The 20,194-nt window shown below is 50.0% G+C and overlaps 1 long non-coding RNA gene across 1 annotated transcript; it reads left to right on the top strand.

The window, feature by feature from the left end:
* Positions 1 to 10,119: 10,119 nt before the first annotated feature.
* On the top strand, positions 10,120 to 15,050 carry LOC128312873 (uncharacterized). Its single transcript, XR_008292731.1, has 3 exons — positions 10,120 to 10,669; positions 14,258 to 14,350; positions 14,746 to 15,050. It is a non-coding gene; the product is annotated as an uncharacterized LOC128312873 (long non-coding RNA).
* Positions 15,051 to 20,194: the final 5,144 nt, after the last annotated feature.

Here is a 20,194-nt window from a genome sequence, read left to right as displayed (position 1 = left end):
CTTTCCTTAGTCATGTATATGTTTACTGATGGTGCCATTTGTCCCTCCTTCCTCTGCCATTTTGGATAGTGTGTTTGTTTGGGGGTTCACTTTACAATTACGTGCATAGATTACAGGATATCAAGATGGGGTTAAGACTAGAGAAGAGAGGGGAGAGGGGCCTGAGTGTCTCAGTTCGTTGAGCGTCTGACTTTGGCTCGGGTCATGATCACATCGGGCTCAGTGCTGTCAGTGCAGAGCCAGCTTCAGATCCTCTGTCCCCCCACCCCCACTGCCCTTCCCCACTTGCGCTCTTTCTCTCTCAAGAAAAAATAAATATAACACTAAATATAAAAATAAATATGTAACAAATATAGGATTTGCTTTTCTGAGGGAAGGATAAAGATGCTCTTGTTTGATTGAGATATATTTGTTTTAGGTTGGGTGGTAACATTTTATGGAAGGTTAAGAATGGAAGTAGGGTGGGGGCATCTAGATGGCTCAGTCAGTTAAGCTTCCAGCTTTGCCTCAAGTCATGATCTCACGTTTCTGGAGCTGGAGCACCGCATCGGGCTCTCTGCTGTCAGTGCAGATCCCGTTTTGGATCCTCTGTCTCCTCTCTCTGCTCCTCCCCCTCTTTCCCCATCTCTCAAAAATAAGTAAGTATTAAAAAAAAAAAAAAGAATGGAAAGTAGGGTGGTGTTGGATGTTGAGGAACTAAGGAGTGGACTGTGGCAAGTACTGAAGACCAACCCTACTCAGCACCCCTCCAAAGCTCCTTCCATCATGACTTCTTCCACGAAGCCTGGAATGCCAGACAGGACATTTCCAGGCTCTCTTGCAGCTAGGATTTCCGTACATCACTTGGCTTCTTCCAGGGAGAGGCAAATGGAAGTGTAAGGTAGAGTCCTGGCAGGAGGTGGCCATGTGGCTTTTCCGGATGCACTGTTGGAGGTGTCTCAGTTCCTTTGAGGCAGCTGGGGTGGAAGCCTTAGTGCCAGGACGGTGCTTGCCTTCTTGGTGCAGAGCAGCCGCTGCCTGCTCGGAAGCTTTCCTGGTTGTAACTGGGGCCCTAACGTTCTTAACATCAGCCATGGTGATAGTGGTGGCAGAAACTCCCCTACCAGGCTGGTTTTGCAGTGAGATTCGGGGTGGGGGGTGGTTATTCTTGAAAGACTCTGCTTCTCAGCCCTTCAAAGGAGTCTGAAGCCAACCTAATCACCTTAGTCACCCCCTTTTATTATTAAAAAAATTTTAATGTTTATTTATTTTTGAGAGAGGGAGAGAGAGAGCGAGCATGAGCAGGGGAGGGTCAGAGAGAGAGAGAGGGAGACACATAATCTGAACCAGGCTCCAGGCTCTGAGCTGTCAGTGCAGAGCTTGAACTCACCAACCATGAGATCATGACCTGAGCCAAAGTCGGATGCTTAACCGACTGAGCCACCCAGGTGCCCCAACCCCTTCTTTCTTTTAATTGAGATGGAATTGACATACAAATGATTTTAGTTTCAAGTGTACTACATAATGACTTGATATTTGTATATATTGTGAAATGATCACAAGTCTACTTAACATCTATCACCGTATATAGTTACAACTTTTTTTCTTGTGAGAACTTTTTGTTTTAAGTGTTCATTTATTTTTGAGAGAGAGAGAGTGTGAGCAGGGGAGGGGTAGAGAGAGGGAGACACAGAAACTGAAGCAGGCTCCAGGCTCTGAGCTGTCAGCACAGAGCCTGATGCGGGGCTCTAACTCATGGACTGTGAGATCATGACCTGAGCCGAAGTCAGACGTTTAACCAACTGAGCCACCCAGGCGCCCCTCTTGCGAGGAGAACTTTTAAATCTACTCTCTTAACAACTTTCAAATGTGCAATATAGTATTAACAATGGCTACTGTGCTATGCATTGTATCCCCAGGACTTATTTATTTTATAACTGGAAGTTTGTACCTTAAAAAAAATTTTTTTAATGTTTATTTATTTTTGAGAGAGACAGAGAGAGATTGAATGTGAGTGGGGAGGGGCAGAGAGAGGGGGAGACACAAAATTTGAAGCAGGCTCCAGGCTCCAAGCTGTCAGCATAGAGCCTGACCCAGGGCTCGAACTTGGAAATGCAAGATCGTGACCTGAGCTGAAGTCGACACTTAACCAACTGAGCCACCCGGGTGCCCCAAGAAGTTTATACGTTTGATCCCCTTCACCCATCTTATCCACCCCCACCCCTCACCTCTGGTAACCACCAGTCTGTTCTCCATCCTTAAGCTTGTTTCTTTTCTTTTTTCTTTTTTTCTTTTTTTTCTCCAATTTTTAGATTCCACATGTAAGTGAGATCAGACAGTATTTTTTTTTGTTTGCTTGTTTGACTTATTTCACTTAGCATAATGTCCTTACCGTACATCTACACTGTTGCAAATGGCAAGATGATTCCTTTTTACAGCATGTATATGGTACATTTTCTTTATCCATTCATCCATCAATGGACACTTAGGTTTCTCCATTTGTTGCCTGTTATAAATAACGCTGCAACGAACATGGGGCTCATATATCTTTTTGATTTAGTGTTTTTGTTTTCTCCCCTCACCACCTTCTGACTTTTATTAAATCCATACTTTTTTTTCCTACTGGTTTGAAAATTATTCATTTCCTTTTTCTTTTTAGCAGCTATCCATAATTATTATGAATCACGCTTATCCTAATTTCCTCTGTCAATTTCTTTTTTTAATGTTTGTTTATTTATATTTGAGAAAGAAAGAGAGAGAGAGAGAGAGAGAGAGAGGCAGAGAAAGAGAGGGAGAGCAAAAATCCCAAGCAGACTCCACACTCAGTGCAGAACCCAATGCAGAACTCGATTCCATGACTGTGAGATCAGAGCAAGCCAAAATCAAGAGTTGGACACTCAACTGACTGAGCCACCCAGGCATCCCTCCTCTGTCAATTTCTAAAGCTTATCAATATTTATATTTTACTTCCCAACAAGACAACATCTTAGTATATTCTCACCTCCTTCTGTCCACCACTACTCTGCTGCCAGGTTGTTTTTCTGTGGTACTCCCAGGGCAAGGTTTGAGGGAGGCAGACAGTGGACTTTGCTAGTTTCTGATACTCATCATAAATCAGAAGTCTATCCTTTCTAACATGTATTTTTAACTCTTTAAAAAATCATATTGAAGAACAATGCATCCCCCAATTTTTCATGTAAGAATGTTAATACATAGAAGAGTGCCAATGATTTTTTAAATGCTTACTTATTTATTTTTGAGAGAGAGGGCACAAGCAGGGGAGGGACAGAGAGGGGGGGGGACAGAAAGACACACACACACACACACACACACACACACACACAAATTGAAAGCAGGCTCCAGGCTCTGAGCTGTCAGCTTAAAGCCTGTCTCAGGTCTCAAATTCACAAACTGTGAGATCATGACCCGAAGTCTGACACTCAACCAAGTGAGCTGCCCAGGTGCCCTGCCAATGCTTTTTTAATGGGCACAGTTAACTTGTTTTTCTATAGGCCTGGGAATCAGATTTCTACTGCCCCCTCTGTGTATACATTTGATAACTCAACACATATTTCTTGAGTAAATACTATGTGCCAAGCACTGTCCCATGCTCTTGGGATGCACCAGTAAATGAAGCAGACAAAGATCCTTACTCTTGTGGAGCTTACCTTCTAGCAGGGGAGAGGGTCATAGAAATGACCATAATAAATGTGTATATTATCTAGTATGTGAGAAGGTGATAAGTCTTATAGACAAGTAGAACAGGGTCAGGAGAAGGAGGGAAAGGCAGGTCGTGGTATGGAACCTGGTGGTCAGGCCTCATTAAGAAGCAAAGACTTGAAGCAGGTGAGGATGTGAACACATATCTCACAGATGTTATCCAGGGAAGGGAGTTCCCAGTGGAGGGCACAGCTGTAGCAAGGGCCCCAGAGCCTGGAGCGAGTCTGCTGTATCTTAACTTCTCTTAAATGTGTCATTGATAAGCACCCTTTACCCCCTTGAATTTCTCAAATCTCTGCCTATGTACAATTATATAAGCAAATATGTATTATAGCACCATCATTTATCATGCTTGCTTAAATACTAGGCAAGTCTTGGTCATTATTGCATGTTAAAGTATGTGCCTAGCCACATGGTGGGCCAGATATTGTCCATTGGCACTTGATATCCACTCTGACTCCTCCTCTGTTCTGTCCTCTATTATAGGGGTGAAATGACCAAAAACTACTTTTTCAGGAACCCCCCTCCTTGAAGCTAGGGTCTGGATGAGGTGTAGTTTCTGCCAATGAGACTCACTCACGTGAGATATGGAAGCCCCACATGGGACTGAGCTATCTCCTTGTGATATCAGCAGCTGGTAGGCAAGTTTTGACCAGACTCTTATGTTGCAGAGTCTAATTACCAGCGTCATAGGTATGAGACAGCTGGGCAGCAGCAGCAGAGGCAGCAGTGACCTTGGCAGCTATTGTAGTATGACCTTGAACCCCCTGCCTTCCACTACTCGGGCCCCTGCAATGATTTTGTAAGCACCAGTTCCCTGTATTAAATTCCTTTCTGTTTGAAATACCTAGATAGGTTGCTATTTACTAACCCCTGAGTTAGACGATTGTACAACAACTGATAACTTTGTGTAAGGTGTATTTTACTGCTAGTGATACATTTTGAAGACTCCTGACCCTCTTCTCTGCTAGGAAGGTGAACATCTTTTAGACAATTGATTCATATTTATTTAAAGTTTATTTATTTTGAAAGAGAGAGAGAGAGAGAGAGAGAGAGAGAGAGAGAGAGAGAGAATCCCAAGCAGGCTCCATGCTGTCAGCACAGAGCCCGATGGGGGGCTCAAACCCACCAACTATGAGATCACGACCTGAACTGAAGTCAGACGCTTGACAGACCCGGGCGCCTCTAACCGATTCATTTTTAAAATAAAATGTGACTATTATGCCTCTTTTAAGTTTCTGAATCAGAGCAATTAGAGAATATTGGGATACTGTGGGTGAACTGCTCACAAGTGGTTACCTTTGCGAGAATGAGGATTTTCTCACTACTGCCTGTTCATACAAACCATAGGAGTCCAGTGGATACCGAGGCTGCCGTAAGGTTGCAAGATCAGCCAAGACCTCCAGCTCGAGATTCTCAAAAAATTACAACAGGCTCCTGGTTCTCAGTGATTGGCTTAAGATTAAATGAATGTATACGTTTGAACCAAGAAGACACATGCACTAATAAAGCACTGACCTCTTCTGTTTCATATATGAGTTACTTATAAGTTTATTTGAAAAAAGAGGTAATGGCTAAGTTACATGGGGACCAGTAGGCTAGCTGCATGACCTCGATCGTTACTTAGCTTCTTTCTGAACCTCATTTTCCTCATCTGTAAAGTGGGGGTAACGGCAGCGCCTCCCTACTGTGCCTGTTCTGAGGATAACATGAGATAATGCACGTGGGGCCTGACACAGGGTGAATGTTCACTAACTCTTAGCTGCTATCATTATTATGGCTATTGTTGTTGTTGAGGCGAAAGCTATAATTATAAACCTTGGGACTTGGGACCTTGCTGGCTGAGCTACTCCTTCCTACCCGAGTACCTGAAGACGATAGCCTCTATGCTCCAGACATCCTGGGGGAGCCCCCAGGCCAGTCCTTCCCCTTCTCACAGCTCTGGGGACAGAGGAATCAGGCAGAGCTGGTGGGGGAGGGACAACTTCTTCCGGAACTCTATGCTGAGTGGCCTACTCCGGGTAGCGAGAAGTACTTGTAGATTAATTTTTAACACTGTCCGGGGTCCAAAGGGCTGAGTTCCCATCTCTGAGACCCTGAATCCCATTCCCTTCCAGGGATCCTTAGGTAGGGTAGAGGTTGGCTTGGGGGGAGGGCAGCAGGGGGGCTAACAGAGATGCTCCCTCTGCGCTCACCCTCCATGCAGCTCTGACCAAGGCAAGCCAGGATGCATCTCTGCAATACTTCCTCCCCTCATGGGTCAAGGCTGCAAGGAGGGGTTGTAGGATTCTGTCTGCCTGGGAAGGGGGGCAGCAGGAAACGACTCCCCCTCCTCCCAGAGGAGGTGCGATTACAACTGGATCTTGAAGGATGAGTAGCTCACCAGTGAGTTAAGCAGGGAAGGGCATTCCAAGAAGAGGGAACAGCTTGCACAATGGCTCAGAGATGCTGTCCACTCTCCTGCTGCACTTCTGTCTTCCTATAGAGATTAGCGGTAAAATCTTTAAAGTGTCAAAGGTATGTGGGCTTATTCTGGGGCCCGCAAAGGAGGATGCTGGGGAGAATTTTCTAGGCCATGGCTAGTCCCAGAGAAAAGACATCTCAAGTGATTGACTGGATCAGGCAGCCGTGAAAGGGGGGACATCAGAGTTTGATGAATGCCCTCCAAGTGCCAGGCCTTGCACTGGATGCTGTGATACACCTGTCATTCTCACAGCCACCGTGCAAGGGAGATGTGCTGCCCATTGTATAGATGAGGCGACTGAGGCTCTGTGAGGTGACATCTCTCGCGCAGAATCCTGCAGCAAGCGAGAGAGTGGCAGAACCAAGATGAGGCCCGCGATTTTTATGACCCTAAATGCCACCAAGGAAGAGAATACATGACAAAAATAGGCAGCAGTATGACTCTCCTGTGCATGGGCAGCCCAACTGTCCCATTCCAGGAACAAACCCTGGTTCTTTAAAGACAAGAGCCCTCTGCCTTCCCTGGGGTGGGGCTCTGGTCGGTGGGTGGGGGAGGCAGAAGCCCCTTCCAATATACCGGCTATGGGGTGAGGTGTGCGGGCCAGGCCTTTGTAGGGCCCAGGACTCATTGCACCCACCTCCCCACCAGCCCTGATGCTCAGGGGGACCCCAGGGAAGCCAGTAAATGGGAGAGGACAATGAGAGGATCCCTGAGTCGAGGCTCATGGTGGGGTGGGGCTGGGGGGCTATGACGGCCCCATCCTGCCAGCAAAGATTCAAATGGGGGGGGGTTACAGGGTTCAAGTTTCACCCAGAATGAGGCCCACCCACAGGGGAAAATCTCCCCTGGAATAGGGCTGGGGGACTGAAGAGGGAGAAGAAGGGGGTTCAGTGGTTGCTAATTAAAGGACTGAGACCCATACAGTGTAGGGCCTGATCAGCCCCCTCCAGGCCTCCCCTAGAGAGAAAGCCTTCTTCCCTTTTCTTTTCTCCTGCTCACAGCCAGCCACCTCAGCTGCCCCCTGTCACTTCTCTCCCTGTTGGTCTTTTTAAACCACATTCTGGGGGCGCCTGGGTGGCTCAGTCGGTTGAGCAGCCGACTTCGGCTCAGGTCGCTGTCTCACCCTCTGTGAGTTCGAGCCCCACGTCGGGCTCTGTGCTGACAGCTTGGAGCCTGGAGCCTGTTTCAGATTCTGTGTCTCCCTCTCTCTGACCCTCCCCCGTTCATGCTCTGTCTCTCTCTGTCTCAAAAATAAATAAGCATTAAAAAACAAACAAACAAACAAAAAAAACAAAACCACATTCTGCCTGTAGAGGATGGGTGTGCTGCCTACTGGACCCCAGAACTGCACAGGAGGGAGGAAGGAAGCTGCTCCTTTTCCCAGGTTTAGCCTTGAGGGTGGGCCAGACTGGCAGGGACAGAGATCTTACCTCCTGACCCCTGCCCCCCTCCCAGTCTTCTTCCCTCCTGGCTCTACACCCAGCTTCTTTCAGATGTCCCTTCTCAAGCTGTAGCTCCCAAACCATCACTGTCCTGGTCATCCTTCTCCAAAGCCTACTTTCTAGCCTGTGGGTGCTGAATTCCTTGCTGCCTCAGGGCCTTTGCACCTGCTGTTCCCTGAGTCTGCGATGCTCTTCCCTGAGATGCACTGTCCTTTGGGGCTTGACTCAAATGTCAGCTCCTCAATAGGCCTCTGACCCCTCACTGAGGCCAGGTCGGGGCCCCTTGTGAGATGCTCTCCAAGCATCCAAGTATTTCTGCACCCGAGTATTTCTCCTTTAACTCCAAATCACTACTGCAGTCAGCAGCGAAGGGGGATCAAGTCACCATTGTCAGTCTCCCTGAAAGCGCCTCTCGAATTTCATAAATATGAGTTGGATCTGGCACAGCGACTAGCACAGCGGTCCCACTTTAGGTAGGGGGATTGAGAAGTCCTCTTGAGGAGGTGGTTTGTCAGCCGAGGCTGAAGGAGGGGACTGTCCCATTCCCCACCGTCCCCCAGAGCTCGGTGCCTGCCCTTTCTGGTGCTTCATAAGCCATGAGCTGGGGGAGTGAGGGGCTGACGCCTCAGTTCCTACCAGCCACTGCCGGTTTTAGGTGCTCTCAACTAAACTCCCTCCCGGTCTCTGTTTCTCACTTCTCTCTCTCTCTCTCTCTCTTTTTTTAATTCTTTCAATGTTTACTTATTTTTGAGAGAGAGAGGAGAGACAGAAACAGAGACACAGCGCGAGCAGGGAAGGGGCAGAGAGAGAGGGAGACACAGAATCTGAAGCAGGCTCTTGGCTCTGAGCCGTCAGCACAGAGCCCGATGCGGGGTCGAACCCACGAACCGCGAGATCGTGACCTGAGCCGAAGTCAGACGCTTAACTGACTGAGCCATGCAGGCGCCTCTTCTCCTGTCTTTAATGCCGGAGTCACCCTGGCTGAGGTCACCAGTGACCTCCATCTTGCCAAAGCCATTAGTCAGGTTTCTGAGGTCATCGTCCTCGACCTCGAAGTGTTGTTCGATGTGTGGATTCCCTTTTTCTTGTTCACTTTCTTCCCTTGGCTTCCCGGGAACCTGTCCTCCCGGTTTCCTCCTGCCGCTCTGTGTCTGCAGCCTGGGCTCTTTCCTTCTCTGCTCAGCCACCAAGCACGATGGGGCCTCTCTGCCTCTGTCTATATCTTCTCCTCTCCCAGGTGACTCCATCCAGAAGTATGGCTTTAGAATAATGGCGTCCAGATTTCATGTGTCTCGATCCTGGAGGCCATCTTGCCTATCCAGCTCCCCCACTGGCTTCTCGGCTGAGATGTCTGTTAGCATCTGAATTCAAGATGGTCTGAACCAGAACTGCTTTTCCCCTCCACCAGTCCCCAACTTGCCCTGCCCCCACCCCCTCTGTGCCTCCATTAAAGGCCTGGCCGGTCACCCAGTTACTTAGGCCACAAACCTGGCAGTGACTCCCCATGCCTCACTCCCCCTCATCCCCAGCCTCACTCCAGCATGAAGCCCCGGCTCGTCCTTCAAACTCGGTCTTGAGTCCGGCTGCTTCTCCCCATGGTCACGGCTCCAGCCCTACTCCAAGACCTCACTGGTCCCCAGCTACATCTCTAACTGGTTCTCCTGCTTCCTCTCTCCCTCTCCCAAGCCCATCCTGTAAAATGTGGCCTGAGTGAGCTTTCAAAAACGCAAGCATGCCAGATGTTTCCACCGCTTAGAAGAGAACCCAGAGTCTTTGCCGTGGCCTGAGTGGCCCTACCCATCCCTCTGGCCTCAGGCCCGGCCAGTCTCCCCTCGGCTGCCAGCCTCATCAAACACCCCAAGGTTCTTCTCATCATAGAATCTTGGCACGGGTTCCTCTATCTCCCTGGACATCCCTAGGGGTCTTCACATGGCTTCTGCCTCATGAACCTTTCCTGACTGCATTTCCCCGTCACCCTCTACGGTTACCCTACCCACATTCCTTCAGCGCGTGACTGCTGTCTGATAGCATATCGGTGATGGGTTTACTGCCCTTCTGCCTATAGACAGATGCTTGTCTCCCTTACATCCTGCTGTGTCCTGGGCACCTAGACCAGTGCCTGGCACACAGGAGAGGTTCATAAAACAGACGTGGAAGGGAGGGAAGAAGCCCCCAAGGTACAGTTCAGGGCAAACTCCGGGGCCGCCGAAAACACCCAAGAGTCCATAAGAGAGTTACCAGTTGGTTACTTAACCTTAAATAACTCCCTGTTGGGGCCACCCACCCGGTCTCTGCCTGTAATTCCTTTCTTTCTTCATTCAAGAGTAGTCAGGCTAAAGTCCACCCAAGGTAGCTCTTAACCCCCCAGTCTGTAGCCACCGCAGGCAGATTTCAGTGAACTCACAGAATTCTCCAGAATCTGGGCACACTTGGGTAACTAACGAGGCCAATGTGCAGGGTTCCCGGAACTAAGAAACCTGGCTCCAAATGATACGGTATTAATGATAACCACATTCCATCGAGCCATTATTTCGTGCCAAACAAGATTTTAAATGTTTTCCATGCATTTTCTCACTGAATCCTCAGAAACGCGCCTTGAGGCTGTGGAATCTGCTATCTACTGCTGTAAAACATTCCACCTTAAAACTTAGTGGTTTAAAAGAATACCCATGGCATTTGCTCACAATTCTATAGGCCAGCAAACGTAGACTGGTCTCACCTGTCAGCTCTTCTGACGGTCTTGCCTGGGGTCCCTCGTGTGCAATCATCTAGGGGTACAACTGGGGCTAAATGGTCTAAGATGGGCTCACTCGCCTGTCTGGAGGTTGGCACTGACTGCGGACTGGGCCACGTGTCTCCCGCAGGCCAGCCTGGGCGTCTTCTGTATGACGGCAGAGTTCCAAGGCAGCAAGCCCCGTTGTGCGGTTTTGCTGCCTTTGTGCGAGTCACGTTTGCTGAAGTCACGTGGCCGAGCTCCGACTCCATGTGAGAAGGGACCACACAAGGAGAGGGTCCAGGGAGAGAGAATTCGTTAGAGACCGTTATAGAACAATCAGCCACGGAGGTTAATATGTGATTACCCATGCTTTACAGGTGGGGAAACTGAGGATCAGAGAGGTTAAGAAACAAGCTCTAGGCGTCTCAGCTGCTGAGAGGCAGAGTGGTACCTCCGTCCTTGGCTCACTGGCCTCGGGAGCCCCACTGCCTTGTAAAGGCAATTAGGTTCCCACCTCGTGAGATGATGAGATGTCATTTGTCTTTCCCAGTCTCCCAGGTTCACTTTGATTACAGCCAGCCACACTTATATCCACTTAAGTCACTTACCCTCTGCTCCCCAGGCTGCTCATCTGTAAAATGGGTCTAGTAATAGTGTTCTCTTTTCTTAGTTTTTTTTTTTTTTTCTTGTCTGATGACTGGTAGACTGGAGAGAATGGAAACCCCTTGGGGGCTGGTATTTTCATCTGCTTTGTTCACTGCTGTATCCCCAGTGCCTCGAACGGTGCCTGGAATAGAGTAGGTGCTCGATAAACATTGGTTGAGTGAATATGCACATAGATGGCTGAATGGGGGCTGAGGGGTAGGGCAGGTTGCAGACAGTGAGAAAAGAAGAGAAGCGTGGCTTCGAGAAGTCTTTCAAAAAATGTCTAAAAGCCCCTGGCTTCTCTTCTCTGCCTGAAATGGTTTGCAAACTACCTCCCTGGTCTTCAAGCCCCGTGGTGATCCCCCTTATTTCTCATGCAAAGTCTAATCTGGTGGTGGAGTCTCTTTAGGGACTCCCCCTTCCCCCAGTTTTCGGGGAGCCAGACCCCTTCCATCTTGTGGCTCTGCTGTCCGCTGGTTCCTCAGTGTCCTCTCTACACAGCTGGCGGGTGTGTGGCGAGCAAAACAGGAGAGCAAAGCGGGAGAGCAAAACAAGACTGTTCAGGGCAGGTTTTCTGGGCCTGGCCTGAAAGAGCTCGCATTCTATTGGCTAACACTTGGTCACATGACCACACCCGCCAGCACGAGAGGCTGGGCCAAGCACAGCTGCGGTCCTGGAGGAAGGGGTTGGGTGACTTTCTAAACAAGTTTCTGCCAGCATGGCCATTGCTAGCCCAGAAATTTGATAGCCTTGGAATCTTCCCGTTCAAGACACCAGGGGAGGGAGGAGGTACCCACTTTCCTTACACCACTCTACTTTTTCTTTTTTCCCCCATATATGTGTCACCTTTTAACAGAATTTATTCATTCACTGATTCTTGCTTCTTGTTGGCCCCTCCCACACTAGGATGTGGGCACGAAGATCTTTGTGTATTTTGTTCACCACTGTCTCCTCAGCACCTAGGACAGTGCTTACCATGCAGTAGGCACGCAGCATTTATCAAAAGCAAGTTGAAGGGATGCGGGCTATGGATCCCTGGTCTGCACCCCAATCCCTAGAGCACAGTAAGCCCTAGACAGATGATCAGTATCTCCTCTACCTGCTGGAAAACCCACAGGGAGGCCAGGATTCCAACTGGGGAGCAGGGGGAGGGGGCCGGAGGGGGGAGGGGGAGTGACCTTGGACAAATCCCTCTTCTCCTCTGTAAATCAGGGGATTGGACCACAAGTTTTAGGGGCCCTTCCGGCTGAGACATCCCGGCACCAGGAATTTTTTTTTTCATTGTTTTTAATGTTTATTTATTTTTGAAGGAGAGAGAGAGACAGAGTGTGAGTGGGGGAGGGGCAGAGAGAGGGAGACAGAATCAGAAGCAGGCTCCAGGCTCTGAGCTGTCAGCACAGGGCCGGACGCAGGGCTCGAACTCATGAACCGCGAGATCATGACCTGAGCAGAAGTGGTTGCTTACTGGCACCAGGAATTCTTGCCAGCTTTTCTTGATTCTATTTATTTTCAGCCCACATGTGGATATGCTCAGCATACCTCTCCTCCTTCTTCCTAGACCTCACCCCGGGGAAGGGGCCCCTCCAGCTCCATAATGCTGGGGTGTCTCAGGTGGAAGGGCCCATAGGAACTTGTGGTCCAGTTCCCAGAGGCGTGGTCTGGAGATCTGCACACAGCCGGTGTTTATTTGGTGCTTTTAAAAACACCAGACAAAGGGGCGCCTGGGTGGCTCGGTCCATTAAGCAACGGACTCCTGGTTTCAGCTCAGGTCATGACCTCACAGTTTGTGAGTTCGAGCCCCGAGTCAGGTTCTGTGCTGACAGTGCGGAGCCTATTTGGGATTTTTTTTCTCTGTCTCTCTCTCCTCTCTCTCTGTCCCTCCCCCGCTCACATGCTCTGTCTGTCTCTCTCAAAATAAATGAGTGTTCAAAAAATAAAATAAAATAAAATAAAATAAAATAAAATCTAGAATCAAATCTAGGGGACTGGAGGGAAGTGCTTGATGGAAGTGAGAAGACTAAAGCTAGTTGCAGAATGTGTTTGAGAACGACTCCATTTTTTCGTGAAGGCAAATGGCAACATCTCTCTATGTGTGCATGTGGGTTTATTTGTGTTCACAAGTAAGGAGAACGGTGGGAGGGAGGAACCCCCAGGCTGTACCAGAAGTTGTCTAGCAGTGTGTGTGCTGAGGGCCCGGGGATCAGAGAATGGAGAGGGTTTGGGAGAGGGTATTAATTTTTTCTTACATCTTTGCTGTTCCACTAGTTGCAAATGAAAACGTGTTACTTTTATAACCTTAGACAAAGAATTTAATTCACCTCTAAGGAGTCAGGCCGCTGGGGGACACATCCTTGCGGACATCTCCTGCCACTGACCGCGTGCACTGCTCCGTGGGCGATGCTTAACCCTCGGAAGTCATCCCCCTGTGTGCTTCCCCTAAGGATAGCGGGAGACTTCCCAGGGCCCATCCTGCCACCTGTGCCTGCACATTAATGGAATTTGGCGGAGGGGTTGACCTGCTGTAAGTCTCCTGTCCTTTGGAGACTGAGTGAGTGGGAAGTGTCCACTTTGATCTTATTGGAATGTCCCTCTCCCCTCCCTGCATCCACACCCGGATGTCAAAGGCTGCTGACTGATGAGATCTGAGATGGCTTTGGCAGCTGGCGATGCACCGGGGCTGTCTGTCCAGGGCCTGTGGGTGGGAGATCCCAGGTGTGATTAAGTTCTTCCCTGTTCCTGCTTCAGAGCTAGCTCCAGGTGCCAGGGCCTTTGGAGGTCCCTCTGACTGCAGACAGGGGTGCACAATGCATCCCTCAAGTCCACCCTGGGGGGAGGTATGTGTGCACGGGCAAAGGTGTGGGCTTATCCGCAGCTCCCCAAGCTGTTTCCTGGCCATGTGGCTCTCCCCTTCAGGAAATCCCTGCAGATGTCTATTTTAAACCTCCCTTGCTATGTGCTCTGGGCTCATTTCCTTTGCAGCGGGCTCCTTCCACCAAATGGGAACCCTTCGGCCTGGATGTTGTGGAGCTGCCTCACTCCAGCTTTCTTGTCCTGGAGCCAATGAGGAAACTCCCTGCCCCAGGCTCTTGTGTGTGTGTGGTACCTGCTGCTTTTCAGAGCCCTCTGGCATTCTGTCCCACTTGAATGGCCCCTGAGGACACCCCTGGGAGGCAGGAGTGGCTGGGAGTGTTACCCTCCATATTACAGAGGAAATGGGAGATTTGGAGCGATTAAGTGACTTGCCCGCATCCAGGGTTGAATAAAAGGCGGTTTCAGGCCTTTGCCTTCCAGATCAGCCTGCTCAGCCTGGGCTCCATTGTCAGAAGGGACCCTTCCTGTTGAAGGTCCCCTAAGAGACTGGCTTCTTGGCCAAATTTACATCCGGTAAGCCTACTCCTCCATTGCAGCTGAGCGGACCAGGGTGGATTCGTGATGGGGGGTGACCACTGGGGGATGAGGTCTCGCGGATCTGCTTCATTCTCTAGCACTGGAACCGAGGCCAGAGGCTTTGGTGATACTGAAGAGGCATGTGGAGTTGGGGTCAGAGCCACATGCCGGCCAAAGGCATGGAGGGACGGGTGCTGTGAACAGAGAAGGAAGTCACTCCACAGAGTGGAGACTGGGAAGGTGTGTGAGGGGCAGCCAGGACAGAAGACCGGGTGGCCTCACAGAGGGGAAGGGCCTGGGAGCTTTTGGATCCTGTGAGCTGTCCTGCTGTCCCATAACCACACCTGACCCGTGACAGACCCTGAAGCCTTTCGATGATCCCCCTTTTCCAGAGCGGGGGACCCGATGAAAACAGTGATGGCGGGACCAGGTTTCTCTTTGACTCGAGGGACAGGAAGCCCAACTCACACTGGCCTAAGCAAAAAGTACAACTTATGGGGCGCCTGGGTGGCTCAGTTGGTTGAGCATCCGACTTCGGCTCAGGTCATGATCTCTTGTTTCGTGATTTTGAGCCTTGTGTTGGGCTCTGTGCCGACAGCTCAGAGCCTGGAGCCTGCTTCAGATTCTGTGCCTCCCTCTCTCTCTGCCCCTCCCGCACTCACACTCTGACTCTCTCTCTCAAAAATAAATAAACATTAAAAAAAAATTTTTTTAAGTACAACTTATTGGTTCAAGGAACCGAAAACACCAAGAGCAGAGCTGGGCATGTCCTGTGGGATCCAGGGGCTCGAGCAATGTCATGGGACTTGGTCTTGCTCTCTTTGTGTCCTGCTCTGCTTTTCACCTTGCTGGGCTCTCGGGCCCTCTTTCCTCATGGTGACAAGATGGCTGCCAGCAACACCAGATATATTCTCCACCTCTCAGCAACTCTGGCAGAAAGTGAGTGTCTTTTTTTGTCAAGTTTCAACTGTAGCTCCAGAACTAAGTTTCACTGGCTCTGATCGAGCCAATGCCCATCCCAGAACCAATCTCTGGAGCTGAGGAGACGGGATATCTGGATTGGTCAGGCCTGGATCACATGTCCTTCCTTGGAACCCATGTGTGTGAAGTCAGCTCCATTAGTATCCAGGCTCTGAGAGCAGTGGATCGTGGTTTCAGCGGGAGCGTCGGGGCAGTGGGCCACAAGAATAGCGTAAACTATGTGCTGCCCGAAACAACCCTGATGTGTTTGTGGCTAACAAGAAAATTGTATTTCTTGCTCCCGTTGGTGGCAGAGGTGGGGCTCCACTTCATGTGGTCGTTCAGGGACCCAGGCTGGTGGAGGCTCTGTCCTCTTGGATCCACAGCTTCCAAGGACACTCTGGGTGATGGCATCCAGCCAGAAGGCAGGAAAATAAGGCAAAGGTGATGTTTTGCAGTCCAGGCCCCAAGGTGACATTCATCAACTGTATACTGGCTAGAACCCAGTCACGTGGCCACACCTCTGAGTTGGGGGTGGGGTGGGATGGGGAGGTGGAGGGGGAGAGGGGTAGGTTGTAGAGGGTGGGTGGGGGCGGGGATAGAATGGGAGAGTTTAGTTGTGTGCCCAGGAGGAAGAGGAAGGCGACTCCACCAAAATGGGGCAATGGCGGGATGCTGGGCAGGCAAAACCAAGATCTGCCCGAGTTTTCCAGGACAATCCTTTAGCCTCTTTGCCAGGGTGTTCCAGCACACAGCAGTACTGGTCCACTCTTTCTGGCCGAGGGCTCCCTCATGATGGCTTGACCTCCAGCTTCCCCTTCAATCTCTTGCCTGCCCAACTGGCTGGGAAGGCTATGTGTCAACGTCCCTGTCCGCAACAACCATTCATTTTTTCTTTCTTCCTTCCTCCCTTCCTTCCTTTCTTCCTTTCCCCTCTTTCCTTCCCTTCTTTCTTTCTTTCTTTCTTTCTTTCTTTCTTTCTTTCTTTCTTGCTTGCTTTCTTTCTTTCTTTCTTTCTTTCCTTCTTTCTTTCTTTCTTTCTTCCTTTCTTTCTTCCTCTCCCTTTCTTTCTTCCTCCCTTCCTCTCTCTTTTTCTTTCTCTCTCTTTTCTTTCTTCTTTCTCTTTCTTTTTCTCTTTCTTTCTTTCTTTCTTTCTTTCTTTCTTTCTTTCTCTTTCCTTTTCTTTTTTCCTCCCTTCCTCTCTCTTTTCTTTCTCTCTTTTCTTTCTCTCTCCTCTTTCTTTCTTTCTTTCTTTCTCTTTCCTTCTTTCTTTTTTCCTCCCTTCCTCTCTCTTTTCTTTCTCTTTTTCTTTCTTTCTCTCTCCTTTCTTTCTCTTTCTTACTTTCCTTTTTTCTTTTTTCCTCCCCTCCCCTCCTCTCTTTTCTTTCTCTTTTCTTCTTTCCTTCCTTCCTCTCTTTTTTCTCTCTCTCTTCTCTCTCTCTTTTCTTTTCTTCCTTCCTTCCTTTATTCCTTTCTCTTCCTTCCTTTCTCTCTTTTTTCTTTCTCTTTTTTCTCTCTCTCTTGTTTCTTTCTTTCTTTCTTTCTTTCTTTCTTTCTTTCTTTCTTTCTTTCTTTCTTTCTTTCTTTCTTTCTTTCTTTCTCTCACCTCATAGTGCTTTGGTGTGTGCCTGGCATTGTGCTGGGAGCTAAGGCAAAAAGAAAGGGATACACAAAAAGCATAAGATATTAATGTAGTGTGAAGGTGATCAGGCTTATGTTAGTTGAATAACTGGAGATAAAAATGAGACAAGCTGTAGTTGAATGACAGGGACTTTAGGTGGAGAGCCAACCTGGGGTGTGAATAAGCAACATGTTTAGTGTCTCAGAGACCAGGCACCTGCTCTCAGCCCAACGCTGTCGGTTAGCAGTGTCAGCTAAAATGCTAATAATAACCGGAATAACATCAGCTACCACTTCCTGGGTACATCAGGCACCCTGTGCTAAGTAAATTACCCCAACGCAGTGCCTTACATCATTCTAACAACCGTAGAAGACCCAGACTCATCTATCCCTGTTTTTACAGATGGGAAACCAAGGCTCCAGAAGCTTTCAGAAACCTGCCCAAAGTTTTACGGACATCAAAAGGCAGCCCTGGGACTGGTATTCGGGTGTGTCTGACGCCCAAGGCCAGGTTTAACTGCCTGTGTGTTAAATCAGAGTCTGCAGCTATCGGGATGGTCTTCCTGCTGCCCAGCCAGCATGCCTGGAGGGTGGCTGGTCACCACCAGGAGCTGGTATGGTGAGGGCCAGTCCTGTGCTGGGTGCTGGTCTAGTCCACAGAGCAGATCTAGTTCTGAGGCTTTGGAGCTTGGAGCACACTCCATGGACGGAGGCTTCAGTTTCCTCCACTGGTCCCATCTCAGACTGCTGATTTCCCCCCCAAGAATAGCCATCCATCTGAACAGGGCATCTGAGGATATAGTTCTCCTTCAGCATCTCCAGGCAGAAGCTTGGCAGAAGGAATGCTTCTCCACCCACTTGGTTCCCTATCCCGTGATGGGCCTTCCATCTGGCTCACTCATTCATGCACTCATTCAACAAATTAGTATTGGGCACCACTCTCTGCCCCACCACGGTCCAGGTACTGAAGGGGGCGGGGAAGTGAAGAGGGGTCTAGCTGAGATACACTTCCCACACAGCCCTCGGCTGTGTGTTCTTGGAAAGCCTCCCCACTGTCGCACTGACACGCGCCAGAATTACTCCTCAGGCCTCACCAGCCCCAGGGGCCTTAGACACCTGCAGCGTCAGGCCTGGAAGGGGAGGTTATGGAGCGTGTCACCCAGCAATTTAAACTTAAGCAAAACAAATCAGGAGGACGCCCTTATTCAAATGGGATCCCAGAAACCCCCAAAGAGAAAACAGATAAGCTGCTTCAGTTAAAGTAGGTTGTGGGGGGGGCTCCCCATTCTGTCTCCCCATCACTCCCCACAGCAGCTCCCTGGGCACCCCCGGGGAATCAGGGGAACACGGTTTGAACACCACTGGCCCAACCCGCTCAATTTGCATTTCACGGGTGGGGGATCTGAAACCAGCAGGAGAGGTAATGTAGGGGCACCAGACAGCTTGACTAGTGGTTCAAGGTTCTTCTCCATCTTGTGCCTGAGACCAGGGAGAAAGCCAAGGTCAGTATGGGGATGGAGGTGGGAGTGGTCTCCCTCTCTTGGTGGTGAGGCTGCCTGGGGTCTGGTGGCTGGAGCAGCCCCAGAGAGATCCCTCTCTGTGGCCTGGGGGCAGCCGGTGCTGTGCTGTGGCTCAGACACAATCCGATGATGGACAGAAGTTGCCCTGGGTCCTTCCTCCACCACACGCATCAAAAGCGGAGACGAGGCCGGGAAGACGGCTTATGATCCCTGCTGCCAGGGGTGGTGTGGGGCTGTGGGGAAACACACTAAAGTCTTAATCTGAAGAGAAGGGCCCTCTGGGTAAAATGGTTGTTCTCCACATGTGTCTTATTGTTTACCAACGCGTTTTCAGATGGGATCCTATTTCCTTCTTACAATTAGCCTGGGAGGTGGATAGTGTCCCTATTTTACTGTTGATAAAGGTGAGGCTCAGAGAGGCTGAGTGAGTCGCCCAACGCCACACAGCTGGTAAGGAGGCAGAGTCCCCTCACCCTGGTCTCCTCAACCCAGGTATATTGTGGAGGAGGGAAGGAAGGGTGTGTGGGTGTGTGTTTGGGGAGGCCGCCAGAGAAAAGTGGAGTAGGAGCTCAGGCTGAGAACATACCCGAGAATTATTATACAGCAATGGTTCCTTTAATCACGTGCATCTCACCTGAGACCGTAAAGGGCCACAGGGGAGGGACTCCTGGACCCCCAGTGCCCAGCTCAGTGCCTGTCCCAACACAAGCGCCGAGTAAGCATCTGCCGCTTGAGTCTGACTAAAGAGGGCACGCATGTGACCTTGTTTCTGGGTGAGGTTGCCTCAAACACCAGCGGCTGCCTCACCCGCAGCCCATCCTGGTCTCCCAGGTCTGACATTCTTCCCGCTTCCTCTGCTCTTCCTGCAAATGGGGAGAAACACCAACAAAACCCCTGCCCGTGCGTGAGAGGGAGGCAATGAACGTGCAGGGTACCCTCTTCCCCAACATGTGGCGTCAACCCCAGCTTCCCCTTCAAAGTCCCCGACCCGGCCTGGGTTCTGCCGGGTGAAGTGGCTGTGGGACCCTCTGTTCCAGTAGCTCCAGGAAACAGGACTGTCCTGACTGCTGGCCGCTGCAGAGGCCACTTGTCTGGGCTCTGGAGAAGTCTGGGATCAGTGCCCGGCTCAGCACAGGAATAAAGAAGATATCCAAGCTCAAGACTCGCACTGTCATAGACGTCTGGACAGACGTCTCGAGCTCCCCTGAAGGAAAAATGGGCTCCCCGCCCCTCTCCTTTACGACCTAGCCCCACTTTCGTCCCCGGGGAGATGCAGTGTATATATATATATATATATATATATATATATCTATATCTATATCTATCTATCTATCTATCTATCTATCTATCTATACATATATATATATCACATGCTTTGACATACATAGGAATCTTCTCAGAGACGTGTGGCTGATGGCAAGTCCCCAGCCCAGTGCCCCCTCCCTGCCAAATGTCTCAGGGACACTCGCATGTGAGTGCCCAGGCAGACACGTCCTGGGCGGCCCAGACAGACAGCTGACGCTCCTCCAAGGCTTGGCAGGTACTACCTCACACCTGCTAGTGTCTCCTTCCCTGACATTAAGGGAACAGCTTCCTGGAAGCAGCCCCTCCTCCCCAATCCTGCAGGGTTGGCTCTAGCTGCTTAAGAGGGCCACTTCTCCTGTCCCTTGGGGTACTGATGATAGTCTTTTTGTCCCCAGCGGGCCTGGCATCAAACACAACACAGGAGTGGTGACAAGGA

Source organism: Acinonyx jubatus, chromosome C1, assembly GCF_027475565.1.
Source record: "Acinonyx jubatus isolate Ajub_Pintada_27869175 chromosome C1, VMU_Ajub_asm_v1.0, whole genome shotgun sequence".
NCBI lineage: Eukaryota > Metazoa > Chordata > Mammalia > Carnivora > Felidae > Acinonyx > Acinonyx jubatus.
This window is presented reverse-complemented; position numbering and strand designations above follow the sequence as displayed.